General features: G+C 32.1%; 2 long non-coding RNA genes across 53 annotated transcripts in view; both read left to right on the top strand.

The window, feature by feature from the left end:
- LOC141708729 (uncharacterized) overlaps positions 1-1,977 on the top strand; it is a 47,424-nt gene extending 45,447 nt beyond the window's left edge. For all 50 annotated transcript variants that reach the window (XR_012569620.1, XR_012569652.1, XR_012569647.1 and 47 more), the window contains one exon: positions 1,038-1,977. This is a non-coding gene — a long non-coding RNA (uncharacterized LOC141708729). The remainder of the gene's footprint in view (positions 1-1,037) is intronic.
- A 595-nt stretch (positions 1,978-2,572) lies between these two features.
- Positions 2,573-13,141, top strand: LOC141708727 (uncharacterized). 3 transcript variants are annotated; one of them, XR_012569601.1, is made up of 5 exons: positions 2,573-11,797; positions 11,907-12,021; positions 12,558-12,640; positions 12,728-12,811; positions 12,918-13,141. It is a non-coding gene; the product is annotated as an uncharacterized LOC141708727 (long non-coding RNA). The 3 variants fall into 3 exon arrangements; XR_012569602.1 differs by having other exon boundaries at positions 2,573-12,021; positions 12,921-13,141; XR_012569600.1 differs by having other exon boundaries at positions 2,573-12,021.
- The last annotated feature ends 1,011 nt before the right edge of the window (positions 13,142-14,152 follow it).

Raw genomic sequence — 14,152 nt, 5'->3', positions numbered from 1 at the left:
TGATTTAATATTAGATCTTGACTTATTTAGTTGATTACTTATATTTGTATATTAAATATTTACATATTAGAAAAATAATAAGAACTATGAATGTGAATGAGTATAAAATTTATTTTTGTATCTTTCATACTTCTCCCAGTGTTGATTGTGATCGGTCTTTGAAACCTTGCCAAAAGAGAAACTTATTATATTTTTTAAACTTAGTTCAATGACCGTGTTAACTTGACGGCAATACTACGTAGCCGTACCATCTTAAATCCTTTACACCAATAATATATAGGATATAATTTGTTTTTAGAAGTTTCTTATACTTGTGGCATTAGTCATCTGGTTTGACAATTTTCATGGTTTGTATATAAGTTTCTTTTTACTTGTGGCATTCTCCAATATGATCAATGCATGTTCTGTCTTTATGCAAGATGTCTGACACTACGAGGGTGCCAATGATAAATACATAGTCTTGACTCTTTCTACACGGGGAGGGATGGTTTGTTTCAGTTTTTCATTTGAGTCTAGCTGATTATAATTCATTGTTGCATCACTACATCTTGTTTTTGGTTGCTGAGTTAAAATTTTCATTATCGTCTCTTTGTGGCTCTTATCTTGTTTGTTTAAATGTCTAAGTTTTATCGACCGTGGTATGCAAGATTAAATTTTACATTTATTAATTATTACTTAAATATACAATAGTTTATGAGAGTATGATTACTCAGTTAACTAACATATAAATATTTGTAATTAAAATTTTAATCTAAACTCACTAATCATTCACAATCACAGCTGGTTAGAGTTGAGATGTGGATGTTTGCGGTGGGTTATCTCGTGATATCAACATATCTCCATCCAATATCATTTAAAATTACAGTTGGTGTGAATGGTTAGAAATGGCTAAGGTGTAAATGATTTTGTGCGACAGACATACTATTGAGGATGGTCTCTAGTTTGACGATTACCTAGTGAATATACTCATATTTTGTTTAAAAGTTTACTTCTGACATTATCGAATATGATTAATGCATGTTTTGGCTCTTTTGTAGTAGAATTTGACCACTCTGGGGTGGCGATGCTAAAGACAGAGTTATGACTCTTTCAACGTGGGGTGGCATGGTTGAGGTCTCTCTCTATCTCTCTCCCCTGCCTCTCAGTTACTTATTTATGCACACACATTAGTTTTTAAGGTGACTAAAGAGAGATTTGTGCGATAATCTTATCTTGATCTTCGTTATCAATGTTATGCCTTTTGCTAGTTTCCTGTGGATGTCACTTGAGAGAAACCTAGCATCTTTCTTAAAAAGAGAACCAAAAGATACCAAAAAGTGACTACCTCTTGGTTACTTCTGCTAGTTTTCGGTGGACACTTTTTTGTTGGTATTTCTAGGTCCTGTTTATAAAGATTATAGGTTCCTCTCGAGTATTTTTTTTCCAAAAAGATTTTTTTTCCAAAAAGTGACTAATGAGGACTTCTGCGGTCATATTTAGTTTTGTTTTGAGTAGGTATTTGTTACTTTCTTATTATCAACCAGTTCCAGTGTTTTTTAATTTTGGTCAGGTACGTTTTAGATCATTAGTGTTTGAAGAGATATATAGACGAGAACGGTAGTGACATACATATACTCTTTCTCTATATTATTGAAATTTACCACTCATTAGACTTTGTAGTTGAGATAAGGACGTTCTGCAGTAGGTTATCTCGGTAATGTTTCTCGGTAATGTTTCTCTTTCCTGTATTAGTTAATACAACAGTCTGGGTGCGTAGTTCAGAAATTGAGTCATGAAGGATTCTAGATATTTTCTATGTACATGCAAGGGGAAAACTAAGGGGAAAACTGATGACGATGGTCTCTGGTTTGATTTTTATCAGAGTTGTTTGGCGAAGATATTAAAACTGTGCAAGATGTAAAACTTAACTGGGGAAATGATGAGAAAGATAAGTCTCGACTTTTTTTGTGTGATGGTATATTAATCTGAATTTTGTTAGTCAATTCTTTTTGAATTTGTGAATCTTTTATTCGTGCTCATGATAAATCCCTCTTCTTTGACAAATGGACCAAAATATTACTATTTCAGTAAAAAAAATGCCCAAAATATCACTTTTTAGAATTGACTCAAAATATCATTTTATAACGGGGTATCGTGTAACACTGACATTTTTTTTTGCAAAAGTATACCACACGCTGCTTGAAGTGGTGTTAAGGTTTTTTTGATTTTTTTTGCTCTTTTTACTTTTTAAGCTTTTATTGTTCATTATTTTAGGGTCGGAAATCACACTTAATGTTATGTTTTTAATGGTCATTTTCAAATTAATATTTTTAAATTTAAATTTTGTACCCTAATTTAATAATTTTTAATTTTTTAGGGTTCAATAATCCCCTTTTAGATTTTAGAAATATTAAAAAAATGAATAAAAATATATCTAATTTAATAATTTTAGGTTCTAAACCCTAGGAACCAAAATGTAAAATATAAATTAATAATTTTAAAATTTAAAGGTGTAATATAATTAAATAATTTTAAAAAATTTAGGGTTTACCAATCCCATTTTAGTTTTTAGAAATAATTTAAAATATTTTTTAATAATTTATGATTTAACAATTTTTTATTTGGATTTAAAAAATTTATTTTAAAAAAATAACATATAAAACGCTATATAAAATAGTGTTTTGGCTATTGAATATATTAAAAAAAAGTTAACCAAAATAACGCTATTTCATGTAACGTTGTAACATTAAATAAAAAAAAAAGATACAAAATGCTACATCGTGTAGCGTTTTGGGTTGTTTCCCAAACGCTTCACGATGTAACGTGATAAAGTGACAATTTGGGTCATAATTTCCGGAACTAGTATTTTGGACTATTTTTTACCCTAAAATGATAATTGGGGTCAACACCCTTCTTCTTTGCGGTTCTGTTTATTTCCGAAAAATCGCCTGAGCTTTAGGCGTAAATCAGAGGTGAGGCAAAATTCATAACTTATGCTTTTACTAGTCTTCATAGATTATCTTTCAGAGTTCTGTTTAGATTATGTATCTTTTTTCTCAGAACAGTTAGATCTGGAATTTTAAGATAAAATTTCCTCATATATTGTATTTATCATCAATACGTGTTTTGGCTTTGTATGCAAGATATATGACACCACAGGGGTGATGTCGTGGTGATGATAAATACAGTCATGATACTTTCGACTTGTGATGGTGGAGTATTCTCAATCTCTCTCTCTCTCACACACACACACTCACACACACACTCACTGATCTCAGTATATGTTATAAAAGTTTCTAATCTAAAATTCCTCTTTTCTTCTGTGCGAGTTATACAGTATTGTTATGTGGGAGCTTTTTGTCTACATATCCTTTTTTGTTAATGGATCATACTGGACTGGTTAGATGATGTTGGTGAGACTGCATAGCTGAATAAACAGTTACGTGATAACTCAATACAATAACAACACTAAAACATGACAGGTTAATAATACTACGTTTACACAAGAAATCAGGAAGAATGAAGACAAGGCAAATACAAGGAATCAGAAGATTAGAAGAAGGCCTGAAGTCTGTTTACATGTCACTGAGACAAGTTCATTAATATGATCATGCCTCAGTGAAGAACAAAGGTTAAAGACTTTCAGGGTTCCAGAAATATTGAAGATTCAGTATACAAGTGCTACCAGAAGATTTTAGTGTATTGGTATTGATTGAAGATAGACAGTGTTCGAAGCATAGGAATCTGAAGAATTGAAGATAGGGTATAGACAGAGGTTAATGAAGACGTTGTCTGAAGTACCATAAATGATTCCAGTGAAAGTACAGTTGTTTATTGACAGTCAGTGTCTGAAGAGATAAAGTTGTTGCAAGTTTAACAATTTAATCAAGACCATAATACGAAGACCTAAATCGGGGTTAGTCGTCTGTGAACCATACCAGTTGCAATAGGCGTCAAGAGCCCGTGAAAGGAATCTGGGTATTATTTTTAGAAGAATTGTTAAGTTGAGAAACGTCCTTGGATTGTACGTTTATCTGTTAAAGTACGAGAAGAGGTGCGCGGGGTATACGGCTAAACAGCTCGAGGGATTGGCGAAGGTCAAAGTTTAATTGGTAAATTAAATAAATTTATTTAGTGGACTTTAATATAATTTATTTAATAAACTTAAAATGATTTATCTTATAAATTTTTATTAGGTTTATATTATAAATCTAAATTAGTTTATTTATATAAGTTATATTTAAGTTTATTTTATAAATTAATTTAGTTACAATTTAAACTTAAAAAGAAAAGAGAAAAAAAAACAAAAACAAAAAAAACAAAAAAAAAGGAAAAAGAAAAATAAAAGAAAGAAAAAGAATAAAGAAAAAAGAAAATAAACAAAAGAAACAAAAATGTGTGCAAAGTTATTTTTAGTTTGTTTTCTTTGTTTTGGTTTACAAGTATACTTGTAACCATGTGGTCGCCACAAGGTGTTAATATAAAAGTAATCAAATGTTGATGGTACTAGTTTACTGGTCGTCATAGGAAAACCTCCTGAGTCGGCACACAAATGAATTTAGCCCCTCCTGTATCTCTTGATCGTCACATAGTGCTTCTCTCCTCAGCCATACAATTTTATTGGATATAAAGTCTACACAATTTGCAGCAGAAGAATTCAGCCATTCATTTTGAATTAATTTTTGTTCATCTTCTCTCCCAAGAGAGTTGTGAAATGGCAGCAAAGATTTACAGAGAAGCTCAATCTTTTTGTATATCCGTTTAACTTCTCACCGGAGTAACGTTATAATGCCCGATTTAATTCTTGTATATTCTTAGGGGCATTATAATCATTATCCGGTAATTAAATCCTTAGACAAACAAAAGCTGGATCATTTTATAGGATTTAATTTGTAAATCTTTGTAGAAGCTAGGAACTTTGTTATTCTTAGATTGTAGCCGGTTAATTTATTTACCGGAGTGTAGCAACACCCCTCGAGGATTTATATATGAATATATACTTCCCCGAATATCTTGTGTTCCTCGTTTTATATTCCCAAACACTATTCACTTCAAGAACACGGAACCACTAACCGAACACTAAATATTATATCCGCTAAAGATTCGAAAAGAATTAATTTAGTGATTCTAAAATCACTGATATTGAAAGTTGAAGTATTTTCTAAGTCATGTGTATAAAACTCTCAATATTTTATATGCTTCGAAAGTATTTCTAAAATTACCAATTATCCAAAGAGTGATTACCATGTATATAAGTCATATATCCTATTGGTGCTTACTTAAGGATAATTATAAATATTTAAGTGCTAGTATCTAACTCATAGATATTTATAATTTTATTTATTTAATATTTATTTTGGGTAGTTTGGATTATGGAAATTGAAGCAATTCAATGATCTTATTAGCTCCATAATTCAAACTAACTTAAAATAAATGAGCAGCATGATTGATTATAACTAAATCTGTCAACAATTGATATCTAGTATACTGATTGTGACTTGTGTGTTATAAGTTAATTATGAGATTTTGGTTTTAGTGAATTTAACAATGTTTACATCTCAAGAATTTACTGAAATCAGAATCATGATTGTAGCATGATTAGTTGTGTGTGATTTCTTGACTTATATCAATAAATGATATTTAGTTAAGAGTTTAACTATGAACTACTTGTGAAGTATTAGTATTTGTGACATTACTTAGAACTCCTCTAAGTAATCTATGCTTATTTTCCGTCACTTATACTAATATAGAAAGTGTGGAAATTTTTCTTAAGTCCAACTATGGTTAAAATGTTTGATTGCTTTATTAGAAGTAACCATATGTGGTAAAGTAAGAATAATTTTTATACTTATATGCAAATTCCTAAACACTTTGATAATAGATGCAATACTCAATGGATCAAAGTATATGGAACTTAGAATATTTTTCTAAGATTGCAAACAAGTCAATGTTGGTTAATGTTGCTTTATTTATCGAACCAATATTGTTTGAGATATTACAGTTGTTAGGAGTTAACAATTGTATGATATATGAAATTGAATGCTGATGTCTTTTTGATAGATAATTGGTATTTAATTCATTGATATCTTATTTTAATATTTAAAATAGGATGCAACATAATTATTGGTATCTAAAGTACTTGATAAGTATCAGACAATGATATATTATTAATATTTTGTTACAGATACTTGTGAGATTTTAAGTTCTAGTGGATTTATATGAGTTGATATATCTGACAGATTCACTGCAATTTGAAATCAGCAGCATAGTCAATCTTATTAAGATTATTTATCAATAAACAATATTGTTAGTAATAATTATATAAAGATAGATTATGGAGCTTTTGACATGAATGAGAATTGTTTAGACTTTACCCTAAGTGATCAATACTTTTACAAAAACTCATTCATATTGAAAGACGAAATCTTTCTTTCTCTTCTCAATACTGCTAGTCATCTGTCTGTGTCTTATCAAATCATTTATCTTTTTAGGCATAAAAACAGACTTGTGCACTCTAACAGTTTTAAGAGAAGAATCAAACTTCTTTCTACAGTGGTGATTGCTTATTTCGTTAAAATCTTTTGAAATCACTATTGTACATCATTTCTTTCAAAAGATTAAATGCATGATTTTCATTCATTATAGATCATAAGTGCATTTTATCTCTATATTTCTATATGTTTTGTGATACAGGTTCAGCCTCCAATGGCCTTCCTTCATTTGATAGTCATGAGGTTGAAAACCCACAACTTCTATCCCAGACTGTAAAGACAAACACAAAAACAGAACCAACCAACACTCTCTTACCCCTAAAATAAAGTATGAATGAGCGTGAGGGAGAAAGTGCCTCAGTGCACCACATAAGGAAGGTTCTGAAGTCAACCCAGCAACTCTGTCTCCTACAAAGTTGAGTAGTATTAAAACTGAGGCAACTGCAAGCCCCCATACATCTTCTCAAAAAGATGTAATGGCTGAAAAGGCACAGAAACAGTTACTAGATTCATCCTCTCAACATGATGCATTTATTGAAATTCGCCTATTGTCCAGGGTATCCGATGTAGTGTCACCACCTCAAACATAAACAATTCTTGATGCAAAAGGATAGGTTACACACACAAAGGAAGAGTTGATAAAAACAAGAGTTTTGACCATTTTACGATTAGATTCGATTGTTCTAGGTTCTTTAATGGACCAATTGCCTTTACAGGTGTTAGGAGAGGATACTGATCCAATATCCATATGTCAATGGTCAGTGTCTACCTCCCCAGGCTTAAATCCCCTGGATGCATCTTCGGATAGTGGATCTGATATAGGTGCAGATCGGCAACTTATTGACAATGATTCAGATATTACCTGATAAGTCACAAGGAAATGTTTTCACAGACATTAGAAGGAAACTTTGATCTTTATGCTAAATTCTTTGGATCATTGTTTACCTTCCCAGAGTTCAAATTTGGAACCCTAAAAGGGAAACTAGCAACTTGTAGATTATGACTCAGATTCATCTGACGAGTCTAACAAGGATGGGGATTTGCGAACTCCCATTGCACCACATGTGACCTCTTTAAGGATGGCTAAGGTGATTCCCTTGCAGGTACAGTTGGATTTTGGAGCTATAAGAGGAGTGATACACTTGTGAGAATGAGTGTAAACACGAGTAGAGAGAAGAGTAAAATAAATGTGAGGTACACGAAACAGAGTCACACAATCACAGTGAGGAAGAAAGAGAAACACCATATCCCATTCCCTATCCCTAAACATGGTTCTTGATACTTCGGGTCTCGAATCTGTTTATGATTAGAACCTAACTTTTAGAGACCTGACATTTACAGATTGGATTAGAATACTTCGGGACCTAACCAGTTGGGACATAATAATTGATAACAATTGGTGATCTCACATTTGGGAGGTATAAGGAGTTGGGAAGATTGGTGAACATGATGATCAACAGTGAAGTCATTTTGCAGAATTTCAAGGGACATGGTTGATCTGACTATGACTTTTTATTTCTTTTCCAACCAATTGAAATATGAGAACTCCTTTAGATGATAACATACATTCCTTCTCTAAGGGGGAGATAAAAGCTTAAGTAATAGTTTGGAGGATTCCTCAACTAAGGGGGAGAAATACTGGGAGGAGGAAAAAGGTAAAGCACATGTACACTACACCATACCATTATTGTTTGTAACTATGGATCCTATTGTACGGGAGATGTGGTAAAACACAAGGTGAATTCTTAGTAATCAGAAGAAGTGGTTTGGTTCATCACTATTCTTCATAAGGGGAGAAGTTGTTTTCCAAAAGGGGAGTACCGTTAGTTCTTATATGTGGATCCTATTGTACGGGAGAGGTGGTAGACGAAGGTGATCTCCTTTAAGCAGTTGATTCTCATAGGGGGAGAATCAAGAGAGTATGTGCTTCTCAACAGGAAATGTGGTTATACAAAAGAAGGTGATGATGATTACTACAAGACTGAGACGTATTTATCAGGCATAGATTTGAAGAACCAAGGAAATGAAGATGAAACTACTTAAAGATCAGTTCAGTACTAGAGGAACAAGCATCTTGCATTTCAGTTACTCAAGAAATCTGGAAATGCAGTATTTGATCCAGAAAACCAGTAGCGTTATTTACAAGTCCCGGTACATTACTTTTTCTAGTTGTTAGTTGAGTTATCCTCTCTATTTAATTTGTTTGTTAGGTTTAACAATCAAATAGGGGGAGATTGTTGGTGAGACTGCGTAGCTGAATAAACAGTTACGTGATAACTCAACACAATAACAAAATTAGAACAAGACAGGTTAATAATACTACGTCTACACAAGAAATCAGGAAGAATGAAGACAAGGCAAATACAAGGAATCAGAAGATTAGAAGAAGGCCTGAAGTCTGTTTACATATCACTGAAAGAAGTTCATTAATATGATCATGCCTCAGTGAAGAACAAAGGTTAAAGACTTTCAGGGTTTCAGAAATATTGAAGATTCAGAAGATTTCAGTGTATTGATATTGATTGAAGATAGACAGTGTTCGAAGCATAGGAATCTGAAGAATTGAAGACAGGGTATAGACAGAGGTTAATGAAGACGTTGTCTAAAGTACCATAAAGGATTCCAGTGAAAGTTAGTTGTTTATTGACAGTCAGTGTCTGAAGAGATAAAGTTATTGTAAGCTTAACAATTTAATCAAGGCCATAATACGAAGACCTAAATCGGGGTTAATCGTCTGTGAACCAGACGAGTGTACTTGGCGTCAACAGCTCGTGAAAGGAATCTGAGTATTATTTTTAGAAGAATTGTTAAGTTGAGAAACGTCATTGGATTGAACGTTTATCTGTTAAAGTACGAGAAGAGGTGCGCGGGGTATACGGCTAAACAGCTCGAGGGATTGGCGAAGCTCAAAGTTTAATTGGTAAATTAAATAAATTTATTTAGTGAACTTTATTATAATTTATTTAATAAACTTAAAATGATTTATCTTATAAACTTTAAATAAGTTTATTTTATAAATCTAAATTAGTTTATTTATATAAGTTATATTTAAGTTTATTTTATAAACTAATTTAGTTACAATTTAAACTTAAAAAAAGAAAAAGAAAAACGAAGAGAAAAAGAAAAACAAAGAAAAGAGAAAAGAAAAACAAAAATGATAACAAAAAGAAAACAAAAAAGGGAAAAAAAATAAAAGAAACAAAAAGAATAAAGAAAAAAGAAAATAACAAAAGAAACAAAAACGTGTGCAAAGTTGTTTTAGTTTGTTTTCTTTGTTTTGGTTTACAAGTATACTAGTAACCCGTCGCCACAGGGGTGTTAATATAAAAGTAATCAAATGTTGTTGGTACTAGTTTACTGGTCACCATAGGCAAACCTCCTGAGTTGCCGCACAAATGAATTTAGCCCATCATGTATCTCTTGATCGCCACATGGTGCTTCTCTCCTCAGCCACACAATTTTATTGGATATAAAGTCTATACAATTTGCAGCAGAAGAATTCAGTCATTCATTTTGGATTAATTTTTGTTCATCTTCTCTCCCAAGAGAGTTGTGAAATGGCAGCAAAGATTTACAGAGAAGCTCAAGCTTTTTGTATATCCGTTTAACTTCTCACCGGATTAACGTTATAATGCCCGATTTAATTCTTGTATATTCTTAGGGGCATTATAATCGTTATCCGGTAATTAAATCCTTAGACAAACAAAAGCTAGATCATTGTATAGGATTTAATTTCTAAATCTTTGTAGAAGTTAGGAACTTTGTTGTTCTTAGATTGTAGCCTGTTAATTTATTTACCGAAATGTAGCAACACTCCTCGAGGATTTATATACGAATATATACTTCCCCGAATATCTTGTGTTCCTCGTTTTATATTCCCTAACACTATTCACCTCAAGAACGCGGAACCACTAACCGAACACTAAATCTTATATCCGCCAAAGATTCGAAAGAACTTTTAATTTAGTGATATCGTATTCAACCCCCCCCTTCTACGATTATTCGGGACCTAACAAATGATGATTAACTCTCTCTCTATCACCCTCCATATATACAGCAGTTGTAGGCTGAATTAATGAATTATACATATAAATCTCTAACTGTCATAAGCAAGCAGGTTGTTGGTTCTTTTCTTCCTTACTTTTCTTACAATTTGGGTGAAGGTATGTATATTCTAATTAGATGTTCCGGAACTTTATTTATTACATAAGTGAGCATAATTATGAGAACAATTATTTTGGCGGAAACAAAATATTTTTATACACAAAGAAGACAATTTGAGGCTCCTTCAAGATTGTTATGGTACACTTTTTTTAGTTCAGTTTTAGTACATGATGTTAACTTTGTGCTGGTTTTGAGTTTTACTTTGCTTTGTTATTCATGTGGTAATGTTATTTTGATATTAATTATTGTGCCTGATGCTATTTTTCTGGTGCTAGTGTTGAAGAAAAATCTAGGTTTCCTTCAAGTAATTATGTCGAAGGTGACTAAAAATGAGAAATTATGCGGTAATATTATTCTAATCTTTGTTATCATGCCTATTGCTAATTTTCGGTGGATGCTATTTAATTGGTTTCTTTTGTTGCTATTTTTGATAAAGACACTAGGTTTCTCTCGAGTACTTCTGACCGAAATTTGACTAATGAGTATTTGTGTGGTAATCCTATCTTGATTTTCATTGTCGTGACTCAGTTTTACTTTTTCTAGCTGTCACTTTTCTGTTGGTATTTTGTGGTGGGGCCAGTAAAGATTCTAGGTTTTTATCGAGTAATTTTTTTCCCGAAAAGTGCCTAATAAGGACTTGTGTAATGTTTCTCGGTAATGTTTCTCTTTTCAATTTTAGTTAATACAACAGTTTACGTGAGTGGGTAAAAAATTGTGGAGTGAAGGGTTTGAATGGTTTTCTATGTGCATGCAATGGAGAACTGCTGAGGATGGGCTCTGGTTTGATGTTATTCCTAATTGTTTTGTGAAATAATGTTTAAAAGTTGCGTTTTACACATGACATTGTTAATATTATATGCAAGATATACAACCTAAATGGGTGATGACAAGGAAGAAAAGTCATGACCCTTTCAATGTGTGTGTGTGTTGGTAGATTTACTTGAATCTTTGTTGGTCGTTGTTTTTTTGAATTTATTTATCTTTTTGGTTCTCATGAATCAAACCCTTTCTTCGTTGTAATTCTTTTTTTTGTCTGTTTAACTTTTTTTTACAAAATTTTTTCTTGGTTTTAGCTCAAGTGGCCATGATATGCAACAATTGTCCAATCAAACAAATTTTGTCTATCTAAATTTGGGTGGAGTTACGGTTATTACTTATTCTCGGTTAGTTGGTTTATCTAAAACTGTTCTGTGCGCTTTACCATGTAATATGAATATATGGCTTAATGTGATTATGTACTTGTAACTTATACTGTGTTAACATATCTGCAAGCTCCAATGATTTTGCACACAAGCCAGGAGGTGCATGTTTCTCGATAAAGATTATTTTACCAGTTTCTGCTGCTGATGTTTCCCAAAATTGCTTGAACTTAAGGCGTACACTATAGGTAGACAAAATTTATGGCTTGTGCTTAATTGTCTTCATAGATTATCTCTCCATAGATCAGTATTCAAGATTATATATATATATATATATATATATATATATATCTCCAGCTTGGGGGTAGCCACCTTATAAGCAGGGGTCAGTTGCACCCCCTCAACTCATAAATGTCTTCTTATTTCCATTACATAAAATTTAAATAATTTATATTTGACCTTAAAAAATAATATTTTTGACCCTCTAACTTTTTTGACCCCGCTTAAATTTTATTCTTGACCCCACTTAATAATATAACTTATAAATGGGTACATAAATTTATCTTTTAAATGCAATAATAAAGGTTAAATATATCGGATAAGAGATAAACTGCTAATTATGATCTCATTAAATATAAATTAAAAAAATTGTTAATGAAGCAATTATGCAAGATATTGTTAATGAAGCAATAATGTAAGGTATTGTTAAAATTGAATATTTTTGTATTTTTATAATTAAAATTTTATTTGTTGTTCAAATTTTTTTCCAACCCCTCTGAATCAGTTTTCTGGCTACGCCCCTGTCTCCAAGACCACTTATTTTCTCAGAATTCTTTATTCGGGAACATGAAGATTGAACTTTCAGAGGTCTTGTTTTTGGTTGCTGATTTAAAATTTTTATTGTCGTATCTTTGTGGTTCTGTTCTTGTTTCTTAAAAAATGTTTGCTCTGCAGAAATTTAACTCTGTCTCAGCTAATCAGCTTTATCGACCATGGTTGTGTACATGCGACGGGCATACTATCGGGAATTATCCTCTGGTTTGACAATTTACCTACTGATTATTTATATTTTGTTTAAAAGTTTCTTTTTGTTTACTTGTGGCATTATCAAATATGATCAATGCATGTTTTGGATTTTATGCAGTAGAGTTTAACCGGAAAAATTGGGATGTAAGATGTATGACACTATCGGGGGGATGACGATAAAGACAAAGTCACGACTCTTTCAATGTGGGGTGGGATTGTAGAGCGTTCCCCCTCCTCCAAATTACTTATTTATGCGCACACTCAAGTTTTTAATCTTAATTTCTTCTTTTTTTTGTGAGTTGATGTATATGCTTATAATGTTTTATAATTACTTCCTTTATAGTTGTCCTTTTTTAGATAATGGATTATACTAGATTGATATGATGACCAAGTCTACCCCCATCCTACCACCCTTTCCATATGTATGTGTACAGTATGTATAGGCTGAATGTAACATAAGGATGCTATATCTCTAGCGTACGAAGGTTATTGGTTCTTTTTTTCCATTACATTTTTCTTGTTAGTTTAGGTGAATATAGGTATGTTCTACATAAATATTGCCCGATGTTATTGATCACACCAGTGAACATGATGATCGAGCAATTATTTTGACGGGAACTAAATGTATTTTTACACGAAGATAAATTAATACAAGAGTTTGCTTCAGTAGTTCAGAACTTACGGCATGAAGGATTTTAAAGGTTTGCTATGTCCATGGGAGAACTGCTGAGGATAGTCTCTGGTTTGATTTTATTCACAATTTTCTAGTGAAGATATAGAAATTATGCTTGAAAGTTGTGTTTTGCATATGACATCAATAAATATGACCAACATGTATTTTGGCTTATCTGCAAGATGTAGAACTTAAGTGGGGTGATGATGAGAAAAACAAGTCTTGACTCTTCACACTGTTTGTGCTGGTAGATTTATCAGAATCTTTGTTAGTCGTTGCTTATTGAATTTGAACATAATGAGAATCTCTTAACCACTTTTATTTGAAGACGATCCCTGAGAGTTCTGTAATATGATTTTCTTCTACATATTAAATTCAAGTAGAACATCATCCACTCATATGAACAGGTAACCTAAAGGCTCATGACTAAGTCTTGAAGATACCACATAGCTTCTTGATCAAGAAGAGGTAAAGGCACTTATCATCCTATTTAATCATCTTCACTATGAGGCTTTGAATGGATAAAAGTTAATGTCCTCCAATAATGACCATACTTCAACTTTCAGTTTTCAAAAATGTTGTTTTACACCATTAGTCGAGTGTTCCAAAGTATGGACAATACAGTATTGAAAATTTCTAAAAAGTTCTAAACCACAAGAATTTTAAGTGATCATTTGGGG

The sequence above is a fragment of the Apium graveolens genome, chromosome 2 (genome assembly GCF_009905375.1).
Source record: "Apium graveolens cultivar Ventura chromosome 2, ASM990537v1, whole genome shotgun sequence".
Taxonomy (NCBI): domain Eukaryota; kingdom Viridiplantae; phylum Streptophyta; class Magnoliopsida; order Apiales; family Apiaceae; genus Apium; species Apium graveolens.
Note: the sequence above shows the minus strand (reverse complement) of the source record. Positions and strands in the feature narration are given on the sequence as shown.